Source organism: Chiloscyllium punctatum, chromosome 6 (genome assembly GCF_047496795.1).
Source record: "Chiloscyllium punctatum isolate Juve2018m chromosome 6, sChiPun1.3, whole genome shotgun sequence".
Taxonomy (NCBI): Eukaryota; Metazoa; Chordata; class Chondrichthyes; order Orectolobiformes; family Hemiscylliidae; genus Chiloscyllium; species Chiloscyllium punctatum.
In genome coordinates, this window is record NC_092744.1 from 75,735,872 (window position 1) to 75,754,450 (window position 18,579).

At 40.5% G+C, this 18,579-nt stretch overlaps 2 protein-coding genes across 5 annotated transcripts in view; one reads left to right on the forward strand and one right to left on the reverse strand.

The window, feature by feature from the left end:
* The window catches only part of LOC140479096 (uncharacterized), a 62,133-nt gene extending 48,390 nt beyond the window's left edge, over nucleotides 1-13,743 (reverse strand). The window contains exon 1 of the mRNA XM_072572964.1: nucleotides 13,680-13,743. The gene's annotated coding sequence lies outside the window, so the exon portion shown is untranslated. The remainder of the gene's footprint in view (nucleotides 1-13,679) is intronic.
* The window catches only part of LOC140479095 (NACHT, LRR and PYD domains-containing protein 3-like), an 84,648-nt gene continuing 79,217 nt past the window's right edge, over nucleotides 13,149-18,579 (forward strand). For 2 of the 4 annotated variants that reach the window (XM_072572960.1, XM_072572962.1), the window contains exon 1: nucleotides 13,222-13,557. The gene's annotated coding sequence lies outside the window, so the exon portion shown is untranslated. Of the gene's footprint in view, nucleotides 13,956-18,579 lie in introns of all 4 variants that reach the window. The other 2 variants (XM_072572963.1, XM_072572961.1) reach the window with 2 other exon arrangements.

Below are 18,579 nucleotides of genomic sequence, written 5' to 3' on the forward strand. Positions count from 1 at the left end.
CAGCATCTGCAGTCCTTGTTTTTACCTAACATTCCAACAATCACATACCATCACCTACTGTTCCAAATGAACTAACATGTCATTGTGGTTTAGAGGAATTCAATAGGATCTTTGGCTGGTATCTCACTTGTACCTGCTTCTTGTGTTTACTTGTAGCCAAATTCTGAATTATCCCAGCAAGTTAAAAGTCAGAAAATATAATTCTGACATTCAAGGAAAGGAGTGAGGCAGAAAACTGGGAACTATAGGCCAGTTATTTTGATATCAGTTAAGCACAAAATGCTTTGGATTTTTGCAGTGACAAAACTGCTTTCCTCACACTTGTCATTTCCGTCCTGCCCTTTGTTTGTGATCCTTCTGCCTTCTTAGCTGGTAATGTCTCATCAGCATAATGCAAGACTTAGTATTTTCTGCAATAAATTTGTTACAGCCTTACAATCTCAGTACTTTTATACATTGATTGCTTTCCTGAGAATGGGTTTCACCTCTGTCTGTAGGCATGTTCCCATTGTGTTATTTCCTATGCTTAAAATGATCCGGTCTTTAATAAGACCAGAAAGAAATGGTAAGAACTGTGGATTCTGTAAATCAGAAACAAAAAGCAGAATGAGCTGGAAAAACTTAGCAGGTCTGGCAGCATCTCTGAAGAGAAATCAGAGTTAACATTTCAAGCCTGGTGACCAGACCCTAAACGTTAATTCTGATTTCTCTTCACAGATAATACCAGACTTGCTGAGCTTTTTGAGCAACCTTGGTTTTTGTTTAATTAGCCCATCTTTTATTTGCACAAATTCATATGATCCTGCAAGGTGTTAACATAGCCACAGATTGATAAATGAACTTTTTTCACCTAATACTGAACAAATAGTATTCATAATTTACATTCACCAGTGGTTTGAAGTATGCTTTTAAGGATTTCAAAATTTCCTTTGCCAATTTTTTTTTTGTTTTTTGGAGAAATATCGATTGGAACATACTATGGAAAAGTATCTCCCCAACAGTGATAATAGTGCAAACACTCTGAGCAGCTCTGATTTGCTAAATTAAATCTGTTGCAGCTCTGTATTATTTTCAGTGAGTGGGAAAGTATTGATGACTTAAAGAGCCCTAAAAAGATAGCAGCAGTGATAATGGATGAGAATCTGATTTTCCAAAATTCCCTAAATTCTTTCTGATTCCAGCAGGTTGGAATTTAGCAAATACAATATAATGCTATTGTTCAAGAAAAGAGGGAGAGAAAGCAGGAAACTACAGTCCAGTTACCTTGACATCAGTTGAGTGGAAATTCTTGAATTTTCTATTAAGGAAGTTTTAACCATGCACATTGAAATTCAATGCATGGTCAGACAAACACAATATGGATTAACAGGTTTGCTAAGAGTCTTTTTGAGGATATGACTGGTAGTGCAGATAAAAAGAAACTAACACATGTCGTATATTTGAACTTGCAAAAGGCTTTTAATAAAGGTTCCACACAATAGTTTAAATCATGAAGGTGGGGATAACATGGATAGATGATTGGTTAAAGAACAAGAAGCAAAGAGTATGGAAGATGGGGGCATTTTCACGTTGCCAGATTGTGATTGGTGGAGTAACACAAGAAGCCACGTTGAGACCTTGGCTATATTTTTATTATTTTGAAACTTGTGGACAGTGCTGGCAAGGGTAGAATTTACTGACTATTCCTAATTTTTTTTTAAACCAAAAATTTAAAAATTTATGGGATGTGGACATTACTGGCTAAGCCAGCATATATTATTGTTCTCCACAAGTATCCTTCAAAAGATGGTGATAAGCAGCCTTCTTAAACCACTGCACTCCAAGTGATATAGGTTCACTCACAGTGCTATTAGAGTTCCAGTAACAGTGAAGCAACAGCAATGTAATTTTAGGTTGAATGAAGTATGCATAAAGGGTAACTTACAGGTTCAGCATTCCCATTTATCTGCTTCCATTGTCCTTCTAGGTGATCGAGGTCTTGGGTTTAGAAGGTCCTTTCAAAGGTGTTTTAGTGAGTTACCACAGTCCATCTTTCATGTGGCATCTTGCTGCCACTGCATGTCAGTGATGAAGGGAGTGAATGTGGAAGGTGATGGCTTGGATGCCAGTTAAGTGGGTTGCTTTGTCAAAGGTGATATTAAGCATCTTGGGTGCTGTTGGAGTTGCACTCATCCAGACAAATGGAGAACATTCCATCAAACTTATTTGGGCCTTGTAGATGGTGGATGGGCACTAAGGAGTCAGGAGGTGAGTTACTCATTGCAGAATTCCTAGCTTCTAACCTGCTCTTGTAGCAGGTTAAATCTCAAAGACAAGTATGAGGAACAAATGCTATTATAATATTTGTGAGACAAAATTTTAAAACAGAATTTCTGAGGAATAAGAGATAGCATCTTCAGTGAAAGGTTTGCTTCAGGAATCAACCACTGTTCTTCTAATTCAGTCTAGGCAATCTGCAAGTGGTGCAACTTCAGAACTAGTGAAAGATAGCAAACATTCTCTCCCTCCTTCTGTCTCCTCCACAAGCTTGCTCTGTCTACTAGGTCCAGCTGTACAGGAATGACAAAGGAAATCTTTCTGGCAAAAGCCGCCCGAAACGTCGATTTCGAAGCTCCTTGGATGCTGCCTGAACTGCTGTGCTCTTCCAGCACCACTAATCCAGAATCTGGTTTCCAGCATCTGCAGTCATTGTTTTTACCAAAGGAAATCTTTGTCAATTCCAGATTTGATTATTCTCAAGGACACCATCCAAATTTGCAGGCTCTATAAACTTGGATTGATTTAAAACTCTACGGCTCATATCCTATCCTGCAACAAATTCCATTTACTTATCCCACTCGTCCACGTTCATCTATGCTGGCTGTTGGTTCTCTACTATTTCTGATTTAAAATTTGTGTCCTAAAGTTTAATTCATTATTCCTCAGACTTTAATATGCTGTATTGTCCTTCTCATTTTGTCCCACACCAGCAGCTGTGCCTTAAGCCATCATGGCACCATGTCCTAGAATCCTGCTCCTAAGATTCAATCCTTTGATTAGTTTCTTAGTCATCCTTCATAATTTAAGCTCTTTGATTCAGCATCCATTTTCTTAAATCATATTCTGAGAAGAACTTGATAGATGCAAGTTGATATAGCTTTTCTTCAACCCTTTGTAATATTTGTGCATACACTTTTGAAGGAGTAGGAATCCTCAGACAATGTCAAAATGCAGATAGGCATTCCATGAATGTTTCTTTCTAGTGTTTGACATCCATATTTTTGCTAATCTTAAGGAAAGACAAGTTACAAGGACTAAATCCGTGCCAATTTTTTTGGAGCAGAATGGCAACAAATGTCCTGCAGCTTAAGGTAGAAAAAAACAGATCTAATTTCTCATGTGTGTCTGGGAAGCAGAATATCTAAAGTATGTCCTGGTTTCGCTTAACTCTATCCATTCATAGAAACAATGTTGCACATACAGCCTCTCCTTTTACTCTTTTTCCACAATAAATCTGATTATAATAACATTTCACATGTTAAACTGATTTGATATTACATTTTTAGGTAATGTATTATCCACAGCCACAATGGAATTTCATTTGCATTGTGGTACTCTTCGTTAATGTTTCCCTTATGCTTTGTGTTTGTTGTCCTTTAGCCTTTCTCTGCAGAAGATCATAAGACAAATTCAATAAAGGTGTGAACATGATACATGGCTTATTTAGAAGACAGGTTGTGAAATGTCACTCAACTGAAAGCCTAATCCTGTTTACATCAGATGAAGAAAATCTCTTCTTGTGATTGAAGGGTTTTGTTTTAGCTTAGCATGATATCCACTAGATCTAACTTGAAACACGGAAAGCTTCTCCTTGTACTGAAGTATCTAATGCAACCGCACCCAGCTCCACTGGTTCAGATTCCACTGTTAATAGATGATACCTATTCCCTCAGCTTCTACTCAAGTATTCATAGAATTGTCTGAGAGTTGTTTTGAAAAAATATACTATCATAGTTTTTTTTCCAAATCAACTTACTTAATGGGTTTACAGATTACAGAGGTGGACAAGGGAAGGTTATGTCTTTGATCAAGTGTACCACACGTGGAGTTGTTTCAGACTAATTTGTGATAATGGGCTAGATTTTCAAAAGAAAATCTTTTAACCATTATTCTTTTAACCCATTATCTTGCCAGTAAAATATTACCAGAGGGTGTGTACCATTTTTACAGAAAGGCTTTCTTCTTCTAATTCTCATTATTTCCAAATCCAAATAACTTTTAAACAATACAGCTATTATGCCTACATCATGTATTAAACAGGTACTACACTGAATCTGCACCAAGGTTTGCTGTCCAGAAACTGAAGAACTGAGCTGGGAAGCATTCTTCCAGCAGGTATCTCAACTGCTCTAAATAATAATCAAAGCAAAACTTAGAACCTGATAGTCACAAACAAGCAGTTATCACATGACATGCAACTACCAAAAATTGACTTTCTATAATAAAAAATTTCAATGTCCTTTCTTTAAATAAAAAACAATCCTGGCATCCACAATCCTTCACACTAAAGTCCATAAAAATTAATAAATATTATTCATGATAAAAGATAAACACATGATTAGAGCTATAACTTTTCTGATAATGAAACTCAAGTTAGAATAGCAAAAAAAATTAAAGCACAGAAGGAAGAAATTTAGCCCATTAACCCTGTGCTGGTTCTGTGAAAGAGCATGGTTAGTCCACATTGACAGAAAAATGCACTAAGTTCCTCGTTTTCTGCACAACCCTGTTTTAAAATTTTTATAGAGTGAGCTCATGCAATATTTTCAAGTTCTAGATCCTGACAACTCACAGTGCAAAATATTTTCTGATACTCCAATTAGATATTTTTGTCAATTATTTTTAAATTGTTATTTACCCGCTCTCCAACTGGAATTGTTCATTTTTGACTGGATTACCCAAAACTCTTATCATATTGAAGAGCTCTGTTTGATCACCTCTTCACCAATTCTGAGGAAAACAGTGTAAACATTTCCAAAATAATAAATAAAAGCACAGTACGTTAGTACTACGGATGTTGCAAATCTGGAATAAAAACAGAAAATGCTGGAGAAACTCAGCAGATCTAGCAGAATATGTCCTATCATTGCTGGGTCCACCACTTCTCGTCATTAGAATAAATGATTTGATAGATAGATTCCCTACAGTGTGAAAACTGGCCCTTCAGCCCAACAAGTCCACACTGACCCTCCAAAGAGTAACTCACCCAGACCCATTTCCCTCTGACTAATGCACCTAACATTATGGGCAATTTAGCATGACCAATTCACCTAACCTGCACATCTTTGGAGGAAAGGAAACCCACGCAGTCATGGGGAGAATGTGCAAACTCCACACAAACAGTTGCCCGAGGCTAGAATCGAACTCGGGTCATCGTGCCATCGTGCTGCCCCATGGCAGATTTAGATATGAACATATGGTTACTAAGTTTACAGATGACACCAAAATTGTTGGTGTAGTGGATGGTGAAGAAGATCATCTTAAAGTACAATGTGACCTTGATTAGATGGGCCTATGGGCTGAGGAGAGGCAGATAGAGTTTAATTTAGATAAATGTGAGGTGTTGAATTTGGGTAAGGGAAACCAGGGCTGAAGTTATACAGTTAATGGTAGTGTCATGAGGATAAAAATCACACAACGTCAGGTTATAGTCCAAAGGTTTATTTGAAAGCACTAGCTCGATCAGTTTGGATACTGGTCAGTGCAAATGAGTTGGGTCAAAGAGTCTGTTTCCATGCTGGATAACTCGACGACTCTATGTGTCAAGATAAACAAAGTTCATGTTTCAAATCCAAGATGGCTGTTCTTCAGAACTGAGGTTTTGACAGAGGCTGTTACTTCTCTTCCGTAAGCGAGAGTAATAGGGAATTGACAAATCAATTGCTGCACAAACCTAACTCAACTTTCACTTTTCTTTTGAAAGGAAGACTTTTCAGGCTGTCACTATGGATACCATCCTTTACTCCCAGTATTCCTCTATTCATTTATTCATCCTTGGGATGTGAACATTATTGTTACGATCAGCATTTACTGCTATCCCTATTCCCTGTAGCAGCAGGTAGTTAGCAGCCTTCTTGAACCATTACAGTCCATATGGTGTCGGTATATCCAAATTACTGTTAAGGAAGGAGTTGCAGTAATCTGGCAGAACACAAACTTAGCATTGGTGAGCAGATTATTACTATTTAAGTGCAAGTTGATAGTATGGTCAATGATGTCTTCCATCAACTTACTGATGGCTGAGTGTAGACTAAAGAAGCAGTAATTAGCCAGACTGAATTTGCCATAATTTTTATGGACAGAGCACACCAGGTTTCTGCCTGTCGATTAAACACCATAATTGCAGCTTGGGTAAGGGCAGAACTAGTTCTGAAGTGCAAAACTTCAGTACTACAGCTGAAATGTTCTCAGAACCCATAGCATTTGCTGATATCACATGGAGTTAATGACTTGGTTGAAGACTGGCATCTGTGATATTGAGGACCATTGAAGGAGACCAGGATGAATCATCCAATCAGCACTTCTGGTTTAATGTAATCATAAATATTCAGCTATATCTTTTGCACTAGTTTGCTGGGAACCCACATTATTGAGAGTGAGAATATTTGTGCAGCCTATTCCTCTAGTTATTTGCTTAGCTGTCCACTTCCATTCGTGACCAGATGTGGCAGGTCTGCAGAACTTTGATCTGATCCATTGGCTATGGGATTGCTTTCACTTTTTAACATCCATGTAGACCTAGTTGGTAGTGTCATCAGGCTGGTACCTCATGCTTAGTTATATCTGGCACTGGTCCTGGCATGCACTCCTATACTCTATTGAACCAGGATTCTTCCTTGATGGTGTTGGTACAGTGAGATGACTGGTTGTGATTAAAAACAATTCTGCTGCTGCTGATGGGCTTCATTGATGCCCAGTTTGAGCTCTTCAGATCTGATCCGAATCTCACAGAATCATAGACTATATGGCACCGAGGAGGTTATTCAGCCCATCATATTTGCTCTAGCTCTGCAAGGAGCATTATGACTTAGTCATTCCCCTGCCTTTTCCCAATATCTTTGCACATTGTTTCTATTCAAATACTCACCTAACAGCTTCATGAATGCCTCTGCCTTTGCCACACTCTCAGCCAATGCATTCCAGATCCAAACCATTTCTTATGAAAAAATGTACTTTTTATCACATTACATGCACAAATCACTTTAAACCTGTACCCTTTTGTTCTGGATCCTTTTACAAGTGTGAATAGTTTCCCCTTCTTCACTCTCATTATTTTGAAAATTGCTATCAGATCTTCTCTTCTCTTTCTTCTCAACAAGGAGAACAGACCCAACTTCTATAATCAAACCTCATAATTGACTTTTCTCATCCCTGTAACATTTTTGTAAATCTCTTCTGTACTGCATTCTCTAATGGATTCTTGTAGAGGTTCTGGGAAAGTCTATAGCCTTAAAAACTTGTCCTTAAACATTTAGACTAAAATGTAATGTTGAATTATAGAACATATTTACTGCACACTAGAAAATAGACAGGCAGGGAGGGTAAGGCAATTAAGAACAGTTGTCTTATCATCAGTGAATCTGTATAAACAAGACACCGAATGATAACAGCTGTTCCTTTGTGAAATTAATAACAGTATTGAATCTGACCTTGATATGAAACTCTGTATCAATTAACTTCTCCCCCAAATTATTGTCCTTCACTGTTATCTGTCTAGTTCAGAACATGCAGTGCTTTTGTAAACTTCTGTAAAAAGGTAGCCTGTTTGTGGTAGTTCAGCGGAATAGTCTGCCAGGGCTCTTGAAGAGCTGATGTCCTAGTCTCCTGGGTTATGAGAACCCAAATAGTTTAGTTTATAGGTATCAGTGTTATGTTGTAATGGTGATGCTGTTAGTGAGTAAAGGGAATGACTAAGATTAAACTAAACTGTCTGTAAGAGGCTTTTTTTATTCCAAACCACCAAAGGTTACGATCACTGGGGCGGACCAAGAGAGGCCTACAGGTTGAGTCCATAAGGGATTCCTTGGGCCTTCTCAAATCTTACCTCATCAGTTCAGCATTGCTCTTGCTCTTACATTCTATGCTGCTATTATTACAGCCCACTATACTGTATGCTTTATTATGTAGCCTGTCATCTTCAGTGAACTCTGGTTTAATAAGGAATTGGAATCCCTTGTTAAAGGGAAGGGGCGGCCTATGTAAAGATGAGGCGTGAAGGTTCAATTGGGGCGATTGAGAGTTATAAGGTAGCCAAGAAGGATCTGAAGAGAGAGCTAAACGTAGCAAGGAGGGGACATGAAAAGTCCTTAGTTGGTAGGATTAGGGAAAACCCAAAGGCTTTCTACAGGTATGTCAGGAATAAAAGAATGAATAGGGTAGGAATAGGTCCAGTCAAGGATAGTAGTGGGAAGTTGCGTTTGGAGACTGAAGAGATTGGGGAGACACTGAATGAATACTTTTCATCAGTATTCACTCAGGAACAGGACATTGTTGCCGATGTGAATACTGAGTCACAATTAATTAGAATGGACGGCTTTGAGGTATGTAGGGAAGAGGTGTTGGAAATTCTGGAAAGGGTGAAAATAGATAAGTTCCCTGGGCCTGATGGCATTAATCCTAGGATTTTCTGGGAAGCAAGGGAGGAGATTGCAGAGCCATTGGCCTTGATTTTTATGTCCTCGTTGTCTACAGGAAAAGTGCCAGAAGACTGGAGGATAGCAAATGTTTTCCCTTGTTCAAGAAGGGGAGTAGGGATAACCCTAGTAATTATAGGCCAGTGAGCCTCACTTCTGTTGTGGGCAAAGTCTTAGAGAGAATTGTAAGGGATAGGATTTATGAACATCTGGATAGGAATAATGTGATCAAGGATAGTCAGCATGGTTTTGTGAAGGGCAGATCGTGCCTCACAAACCTTATTGAATTCTTTGAGAAGGTGACTAAGGAGGTGGACGAGGGTAAAGCGGTAGATGTGGTGTATATGGATTTTAGTTAGGCATTTGATAAGGTTCCCCATGGTAGGCTACTGCAAAAAATACAGAGGTATGGCATTGAGGGTGAGTTGGAGGTTTGGATTAGGAATTGGCTGGCTGGAAGAAGACAGAGGGTAGTAGTTGATGGTAAAGGTTCATCTTGGAGTGCAGTTACTAGCGGTGTTCCGCAAGGATCTGTTTTGGGACCTTTGCTGTTTGTCATTTTTATAAATGACTTGGAGGAGGGGCTAGAAGGTTGGGTGAGGATGATACGAAAGTCGGTGGAGTTGTTGACGGTGAGGAAGGATGTGTCAGGTTACAGCGGGATATTGATAAGCTGCAGAGCTGGGCAGAAAAGTGGCAAATGGAGTTCAATGTGGGTAAGTGTGAGGTGATTCACTTTGGTATGAGTAACAAAAAGATGGGGTACTGGGCTAATGGTCGGATACTTGGTAGTGTGGAGGAGCAGAGGGATCTTGGTGTCCATGTACACAGATCTCTGAAAGCTGCCACCCAGATAAATAGTGCGGTGAAGAAGGCATATGGCGGACTGGCTTTTATTGGTAGAGGAATTGAGTTCCGGAGTCCTGAGGTCATGTTGCAGTTGTATAAGACTCTGGTGCGGCTGCATCTGGAGTATTGTGTGCAGTTTTGGTCGCCATACTATAGGAAGGATGTGGAGGCACTGAAACGGGTGCAGAGGAGGTTTACCAGGATGTTGCCTGGTATGGGAGGAAGATCGTATGAGGAAAGGCTGAGGCACTTGGGGCTGTTTTCATTGGAGAAAAGAAGGTTTAGGGGTGACTTGATAGAGGTGTACAAGATGATTAGGGGTTTAGATAGGGTTGACCATGAGAACCTTTTTCCACGTATGGAGTCAGCTATTACGAGGGGGCATAGCTTTAAATTAAGGGGTGGTAGGTATAGGACAGATGTTCGGGGTAGATTCTTTACTCAGCGAGTCATGAGATCATGGAATGCCCTGCCAGTAGCAGTGGTGGACTCTCCCTCTTTATGGGTATTTAAACGGGCATTGGATAGGCATATGGAGGATAGTGGGCTAGTGTAGGTTAGATGGGCTTGGATCGGCGCAACATTGAGGGCCAAAGGGCTTGTACTGCGCTGTATTTTTTTCTATATATATAATAGGTTCCTTTGTTCCTCCACCTCCTTAAATATTATATCCTGCATTTATATTGTCTGTCCATGTTCTTCCTACCAAAATGCATTATTTCATACAACTCTGCATTGAACTCCATCTGCCATCTGTCTACCCACTCTACCAACTTGTCCATGTCTTTTTTTAAGTTCTACCCAGTCCTTCTCACTGTTTACAATGATTCCAAGCTTTGAAATTGTCCTCACACACAAAGATCTAGATTATTAATATGTATCAAAAAAATGCTATCCCCAAAACTCCAGTGCAAAAAAAATCATTGTTAATTACTCCCTGTCTCCTACTACTCAGCCAATTTTTTATTCATGTTGCTCTTGTCCATTTTATTCAATGAGCTATAACATTTCTCATAAAACTGTTGTAGTACTGTGCCTTTGAAAGCTCACATAAAGGTAAAGGTAAAGTTGCCATAGTCTTACCAGACTATAGGACTGCTCTGACCTTACAGAGAAATGACTGATGGTGGTTTAACCGGAGGGCTATCACACTCAGGCAAGGGGTGAGGTTGCAATGAGAATCTTTCATGGTATCCTCATCTAGCCCAGGGTATCCCCATACACCCAAATCAACAGTGTTTCCCTTAGTAATCCTTTCAGCCAATTCTCCAAAAATTAATCAAGCATGATTTTCCCTTAGAAATCCATGCTGGCTGTTCCTAAACAAGCCACCTTTTTCCTTGTGATTCCAAATTCTACCTCAAATAATAATTTCTGGAAGCTTCCCTACCACCAAAGTTAAACTGACCAGTCTGTAATTACTAGGCTTGTCCTTACTATATGTTTTGAACAAGGGCAAAATGTCTGCAAATTTTCAGTCCTCTGGCATGTCCCTCAATCTAGGGAAGACTCGAATATTATAGTCAGTGCCCTTGCAATTTCCTGTGTTACTTCCTTCAGCATCCTTAGATGCATCTCAACTAGTACTGGTGCCTTGTGAAATTTTAGTATTGATAGCAACACTTCCTACTTATCAAGTGACAACACTTTTTCTTCTGTCAACATTGCCTGGGTTGTATCTATCTTACTTGTAATGACATTAACAAACTACTCAGTTAACATCCCAGCTATGCCTCTTGCCTCTATGTGTAAATTCCTTTTTGGTCCCTAATCTACCCTACTTCTCCATTTACTATCCTTTTACTATTGATGTGCCCATAGAAGATTTTGGAATTCATCTTTATGTTGGCAGCCAGTTTTCTTTCACAAGTCCTCTTTCCTTCTCAACTGAGCCTTTTCACTTCTCCTCTGAATGTTCTATATTCCTCTTGGTTCTCAATTATATCATCTACCTGACATAGGGCGGCACGGTGGCACAGTGGTTAGCACCGCTGCCTCACAGCGCCAGAGACCCGGGTTCAATTCCCGCCTCAGGTGACTGACTGTGTGGAGTTTGCACGTTCGCCCCGTGTCTGCGTTTCCTCCGGGTGCTCCGGTTTCCTCCCACAGTCCAAAGATGTGCAGGTCAGGTGAATTGGCCATGCTAAATTGCCTGTAGTGTTAGGTAAGGGGTAGATGTAGGGGTATGGGTGGGTTGCGCTTCGGCGGGGCGGTGTGGACTTGTTGGGCCGAAGGGCCTGTTTCCACACTGTAAGTAATCTAATCTAATCTGTCAGAATCATATTTTTTCTTCTTTATTTTAATTTCTATCTTCGCTTTCACCCACAGAGTTCTGGACTTGTTTGACCCCATTTTCCCTTTTAAGAGAATAAACCTTGACCAAACCAGAACTCTCTCTTCTTTGGAGGCAGCCCATTGTTCAGTTGTGGTGTTTCCCATTTATGTGACCCAGCTTTGTTCTAGCTCCATTGAAGTCGGCTCTCCATCAATTAATTATTCTTAGTCTGGATTAGCATGGTTGGCTATTCACCATTATGCCCCTCTCCCCACCCAAACCCCATCCCCTCTCCTTATCTACAGCTTCCCCGACGCCCACCTCCATTCCTGAAGAAGGGTTATTCCTGAAACATCGACTTCTCCACCTCCTGATGCTGCCTGGCTTGCAGTGTTCTTCCAGCCTCCTGCTTGTCTATCTTATCTAGTCTTTGGCAGCTCACAAACCCATTGCAATGGCTTAAGCCTTACGTCATTCTTCATAAAAGGCAGAGTTGCAACTCGATACAGGCATTTAAAATTATGAAAGATTTTGAAAGTGAATTCTAATTTAATGCTAATTACTCAACCTTTTGAGGTTGAGTAATTCTTACAAGATAGTCACCAAAAAATCCAATAAGGAATTCAGAATAAATTTATTTAACCAAGGAGCGATGAGAATGTGAAATCCCTTTCATATGTTATGTTTTAAGCAAATATTATACAGGAGATACATTCGAGGCAAAGCTGTATATGGGAAGAGAGTAGAGATTTACTGTGATATATTTACTTGCGGAAAGATGGGAGAAACTCAGGTGAAGCATAAACATGTTCCAGTTGGGCTGAATGTTTGATCATTTTATATATATATATATATATAAATGTGTGTGATACATGTATGAACTGGACAGTGTGTTACTCAACTCAATGCTTGCTCAAGACAGGCAAACGTTGAAATCGCGTTCTGAACATATTGGTGGCGATCAAATTGGCACACGGGCACCCAAGGGTCAAGGGTCACTCGCCATTGTCAGAGGTTACTCTACTGCCCATTTGTTATGAGGCCGGAGAGTCCAAAGGCTCACTTACCAATCTGCTGTACACAAACTCCTGACGGGGCACCAGAGAGTAACACCACACATATCTGCAACCATAATGTGGCTCTTAGTGGACATGGAGGATGAGCTGAGAGGCAGTGGGTGTCCGTGGTCGTTGTTGGAGTTGTCAGCCCCGGTGGCGGTTGGCACCCTGTCCCCACATTCTGTGCTCTCTCTCAGCCTGTCGGGCTCCGCATCGCATTGGAACCGCGGGGTAGGGGTGGGATGGGGTGGGGGCTGGGGAGGGTGCTCAAGCAAGGCTCCGGTCCCCGATCTCTGGCCAGCCGAGCGCGCGCAGCACCAGCTGACCGTTAAATTTAAACGGCCGCCGCGCGTGAGCCTGCTCGCGGTGCGCGCCCGCTGCCAGCGGGAGGGGGAGAGAAGAGAAGAGAAGGGATAGTCAGTCAGTCAGTCAGTCAGTGAGCGGGTGGGTCGGCCGGAGAAACAGTCTCTCCATCGTTTGGCTTGTCCTTCAGCAGGAAGGTAAGAGGCCGAGCTCCTTCAGGGACGGTTAGGAACAGTCTCCGCTTCACTCTGAGCCCCACCGCACATCGAGGTGCTGAATTTTCTTGAGCTTGACCACAGCCGCTGCAAACGCCGACGCTGCTTCTGAGAATCGACTCTAAACTTCTGCAAGAGATGACGAGTACAAGAAGAAAATGTTCCCCCACCAGCCCGAGTCAGAGGTAGTGGTTTTCTACCCTCTCTCAGTTAAGGAACTCCCACAATATAGTCTGTGAAATGCTGTGAAAACAAAGTAGTGCACAATTGAGCAAATGAATGAACGTGAAAATGAGTTTCAAATTACCTGAGAATTGAGTGGAAACTTTGATAGATGCCCGGATTCTGGGGAAATCGGTTTGGAAAACACTTCTTCACAACATCCACTTGCACTGACCACAATTTGCTACTTCTGTATTGTGTTTCACTATATCTGATCTACTGTGGATAATTACAGAGCAAAGTCGGTTTTTTTTCCATCCATCAGACCCCAGCCTCCCTGCAACACAGCATTCAACTTTTTTTTATTGGAATATGAGAACCAACTCAATACCTTGGGTACCAGGGCCCTTACTACTTCGAGGTACATTTTACAGCCACTCATTCATTCTTTGCAACCCGTTTCAAGAATCAAGCAGTCTGACATGCTCCCTATGAATCATTTCTTTCCCCCACTTTATCCACAGTGTTCTGGCTGTCATGTTCATGGTTGCCTAACTCTGTAGCAACCATGCAATGATATCACGGAGCTGCAAATCACTGGGCTTAAATGCCACAGTGTGGGTGGAGTTGCAGGCTGAAGAAAGATTCTGAAAAGAGCATTCTGTAAGGCTAATCAGAATGAAGCTCTCCAAAAGAAACACCGAGATCTCATTGACATGAACACACAGATAAATTAGTCATTACTCGATGTAATAAATCAGAATCTGGGAGAAGATTAGGTCTGAAATTAGTAGGAGAGAAACGACTACTGCATGCAAATATGGATCTTGTCCTGATTAACCTGTACAATTAGAAAATATGATAAAGAACAATCTGTATAACGTCAAAAGGAAATGTCATGTTTGACCAAACTCCTTGAATTCTTTGAAGGAGCAATATAGGGGTATATTACATATTATCTAATGTTATGTTGGAAGGGATCATCTTAATTAGTAGAACCTTTTAACTGGTTGGAGAGTAAATTGTTGATTGTTACTATTGGGTCTTGGAGTTTCTGGTCAGGGCAAATTTTTCAGATTTATTAGAAAGCCACCTGTTCTGAGGCTTGGGCAGTGAACCACAAAACTCATGCAGAAAGTCACTTACTAGGCTGGACTTTGTCAGGATATAATCACCTGGACAATGGGTTGGAAATCTGGGGATAACCACTTATTGGCCATCAGCCACATTTCATGCCCATCTTTGTCTAGTGAACTGCTGCTGGGCCCTTGACCCAAGGGAAACCAATATCCTGGCAGGGAGATTTGCTACTTGGGAGCTACTCAGGAGGGTTTAAACTAGCCTGGTGAGGGGGTGGGACTGTCAGCAGTAGTAAGACCAGACAGAAGGTTCAGTGTGGAACTGGTTAAAGAGAGCAAATTAAATTGACAAGGCAGAAAAAGCATGGCAGAATGAGGGAAGTCTAATTAACTAAATGGCATTTATTTCAATGCAAGAGGCCTGATAGGTAAGGCAGATAAACTCAGGGCATGGATGTGAACATGGGACTTGGATATCATAGCCAGAACAGAAACATGGTTGAGGGAGGTCAGGACTAGTGGCTCAATGTAAGATGCTCTAGGAAGGATAGAATTGGAAACAAGAGAGGAAGAGGAATGGAGTTTATGATTCGGGAAAACATAATGGCTGTACTTAAGATATTCCTATGGGATTGTGCAGTGAAACTATATGGATGGAACTGAGAAATAGGAATGGGTGATCATTTTGATGGGATTCTACCATAGGCCCCCAATAGTCAGCAGGAAATTGAGGAGTAAGTATTTTGGGAGATTACAGATAGCTGTAAGAATAATAGGGTTGTAATAGTCGGAAATTCAAACTTTCCAAACACAAACTGGAACTGCCATAAAGGGGGAGCAATTTGTTAATTTTGTGGCAAGGCAGCTCATCCTAGCAAGATGATGTCCTTGACTTTTTCAGAGAGGTTGTAAACAGTCCAGATTCTGAAAAGTCTGAGAGTTTGGAAATATTTTAGGGCCTATTTGTTTACAACTAACAGATATTGCCTCAGCTTTCAAGTTTAAAACGCTTATATAATGAAAGGGGAGTGGCCGGTTCAGCAGCTCTAGTAGCTCAGCAGCAGTGTGTGTGTAGAAATGTTGCTGGGGTGAGCTCAGGCTGGACTTTCTCTCCTTCTAACTTCAAACCTGTCAGCCTTTGTTTGTTTTTACATTTTGTGCCAAGGGTAGTTTATTGGGATTGTTGCATATACTTTGGAACAGCATCATTAAGTTGGAATAGCCTGTTGTATTTAGATAGGATAAGTTATTTCAGTATTCTATTTTCTGCTCTTTGTGTTTCATTCCGTAATCTTGTGAATAAATTCTGTTTTGTTTAAAAACAAAATCGGCTGTCCAGCTAATTCTCTTTGGGAAAATCTGCTCTACATTTATGTAAATTAAATAGCAAAGTTAGTGTCTGGGCTACCTGCTTAAAATGTTTTGAGGGGCTGGGCCTGGTTGAGAACAGACCAGGAGCTTTTTGCGGGATTTGTTTGTATTCCAAATTGGGATTTGGGATTACAGTTGTTGGACTGAAAGGCAGCAAGTCTTTAATGTCTTTATTCTGAGTGTTGATTTGGTTGGGTAAACAGAGATTGGGATAGCAATGCTTTTTTCAGTCACCAAGAGTTTTCTTGGGATGGAAGAAGTGACCTTGGGTGTTTAACAAAAGGTAGGTAAGGCCAAGCTGCAGAAATTGGCAGACAAGCTGGAGTTGGAGCTACCTGCTACCATGAGGAAAGATGAGATGGTTACAGCAATAACTCAGCATTTAAATTTGCTGGAAACACCATCAGGATCTGTAGAGATGTCTAAAATTCAATTGCAAATGAAGCAGTTTGAGCTAGAGGCGAGAGATAAGAAAAGGGTAACAGAAATGAAACAGTTTGAGTTACGATTAAAAGCAGGAGAGAGTTTGAACATGAGAAAATGCCACTAAGAAAGGAAAGTCAGCTTAAAAGGATGGAGATGAAGGCTGAGGATAAGACTAGTGGGGATGAGCAAGCCCCTGGTAATCAAAAGCCTGGTGATAAACTGCTTGAGTATGTTCAAGCATTGCCTAAATTTGATGAGAAGGATGTGGAAGCCTTTTTCATCTCATTTGAAAAAGTGGCTAAACAAATTCAGTGGTCAGTGACCATGTGGGTTTTGTTAATCCAAACAAAACTTGTAGGTAGAGCTAGTGAGATTTTTGCATCGCTATCAGAGGAGGTATCTGGGGGTATGAGGAGGTGAAGAAAGCCATCTTAAGTGCATATGAGCTTGTACCAGAAGCCTACAGACAACATTTCTGGAATTGAAGGAGGCACCCTAGTCAAACCTATATTGAGTTTGAAAGGATCAAGCAAAGTAATTTTGATAGATGAATAAGAGCATTAAAAATGGAGCAAACCTATGTCGTTGTTAGAGAGACAATCATTTTGGAGGAATTCAAAAATTCACTTCCTGAAGTAGTGTGAACTCATGTGGAAGAGCAGAGAGTTAATCTGGCTAAGTTAGCAGCTGAACTGACTAATGATAATGAGTTGGTCCATAAAATATGGTTTGGCTTCCAGAATCAACTTCAGTCCATGAGGGATAGAATTTAGGAAAGTTAAGGTAGATCTCAGTGAAAATCATAAGGATAACTTACCACAGAGTAAAAAAGAAGGGGACAAAGAAGTTAAAAAGCTCCGGTGTTTTCATTGCAATAAAGTAGGCCACATGAAATCACAGTGTTGGTGGGCTAGGAGATGCATTGGAAAGTAATATGTTGGAAAACAGGACAAGCCTGGGAGTTTTGTTGGAGTGGCAGCAGTGTTAAAGTACAGATTTGAGACAGCTCAGGGAATCCCTTGTGGATTACTGACCTGAAAGCCTCTCTCATGGTTCGTCCTGGAGATGGTACTCTTTGGTGGTCTGGAATAAAAAAGCACTTACAGACAGTTTAGTTTAATTTTACTTCATTCCCTTCATTTACTAATAGCATCATTGTTGCAACACAACACTGATACCTATAAGTCAAGCTAACTGGATTCTATTAATCCAGGACAGTAGAAATCGCTCTTCTTTCAAGAGCCCTGGCCAGCTACTCCATCGTACTATCAAAAACGGACTATTTTTATACACAGGTTTACAAAGGCATTACTGTCACAAGCACAAAAGTTAACGAATGCACTGCATGTTCTGAACTAGATAGATAATTGCGAAGGACAATAATTCAGGAGAGAAGTTAATTGATACCGAATTTCCAAGGTCAGAATTAAACATGGTTTATTAGTTTCAGAAAGGAACAGCCATGAACGTTATCACTTGGTGTCCTATTTGTACGAATTCACTAATGTTAAGGCAAATGTTCTTTTTTATCTTTTCCTTCCTTGCTATACTTTTTTTCTAGTGTGCAACAAATGTATTCTATAATTCAAAATTACGTTTTAGTCTAAATGTTTAAAAACAATATTTAAGGCTATAAATTTTCGCATTCCCTCCTTTTGTCATTTCATGACAACCAGATAGCTGTACAAGTATAATTAGTCCATTTAGTTGATTTGTATTCTGAATAAGTCAAGTGCCTCCTCTGGCAAGTCACCATCCAGAGGAGCAGTCTGAAAGATACTAGATTTCAGCATGGGAGTTCAGGCATAGAGGTACAGGAGTAGACAAAGGTGGATTAACCAGATTCCTTTACAGCTTAGACGAAAAGCAATGTACGGTCCATTTTATGCATAAGCGAACAACAATGTATGTTCCTAGGATGAGACCAAGGACTATCAGTACGTCCCACATGATCCATCCGTACAGCAACCATAGCCAGCAAGTAACACTCCATCCACATGAATCGGACAATGGTACGGCAGGTATCTTCCCTATGTCTTCACCCGCTTTGTTGATATCATCTGTGTTCTCCAAAATGTCCTTTGAAAAATCATTGATGTAGGTGCAACATTGCGGACCAATGACTGAACAAGCGCCTCCTTCTTTAGCAAGGAGGAAATCTAGCACTAG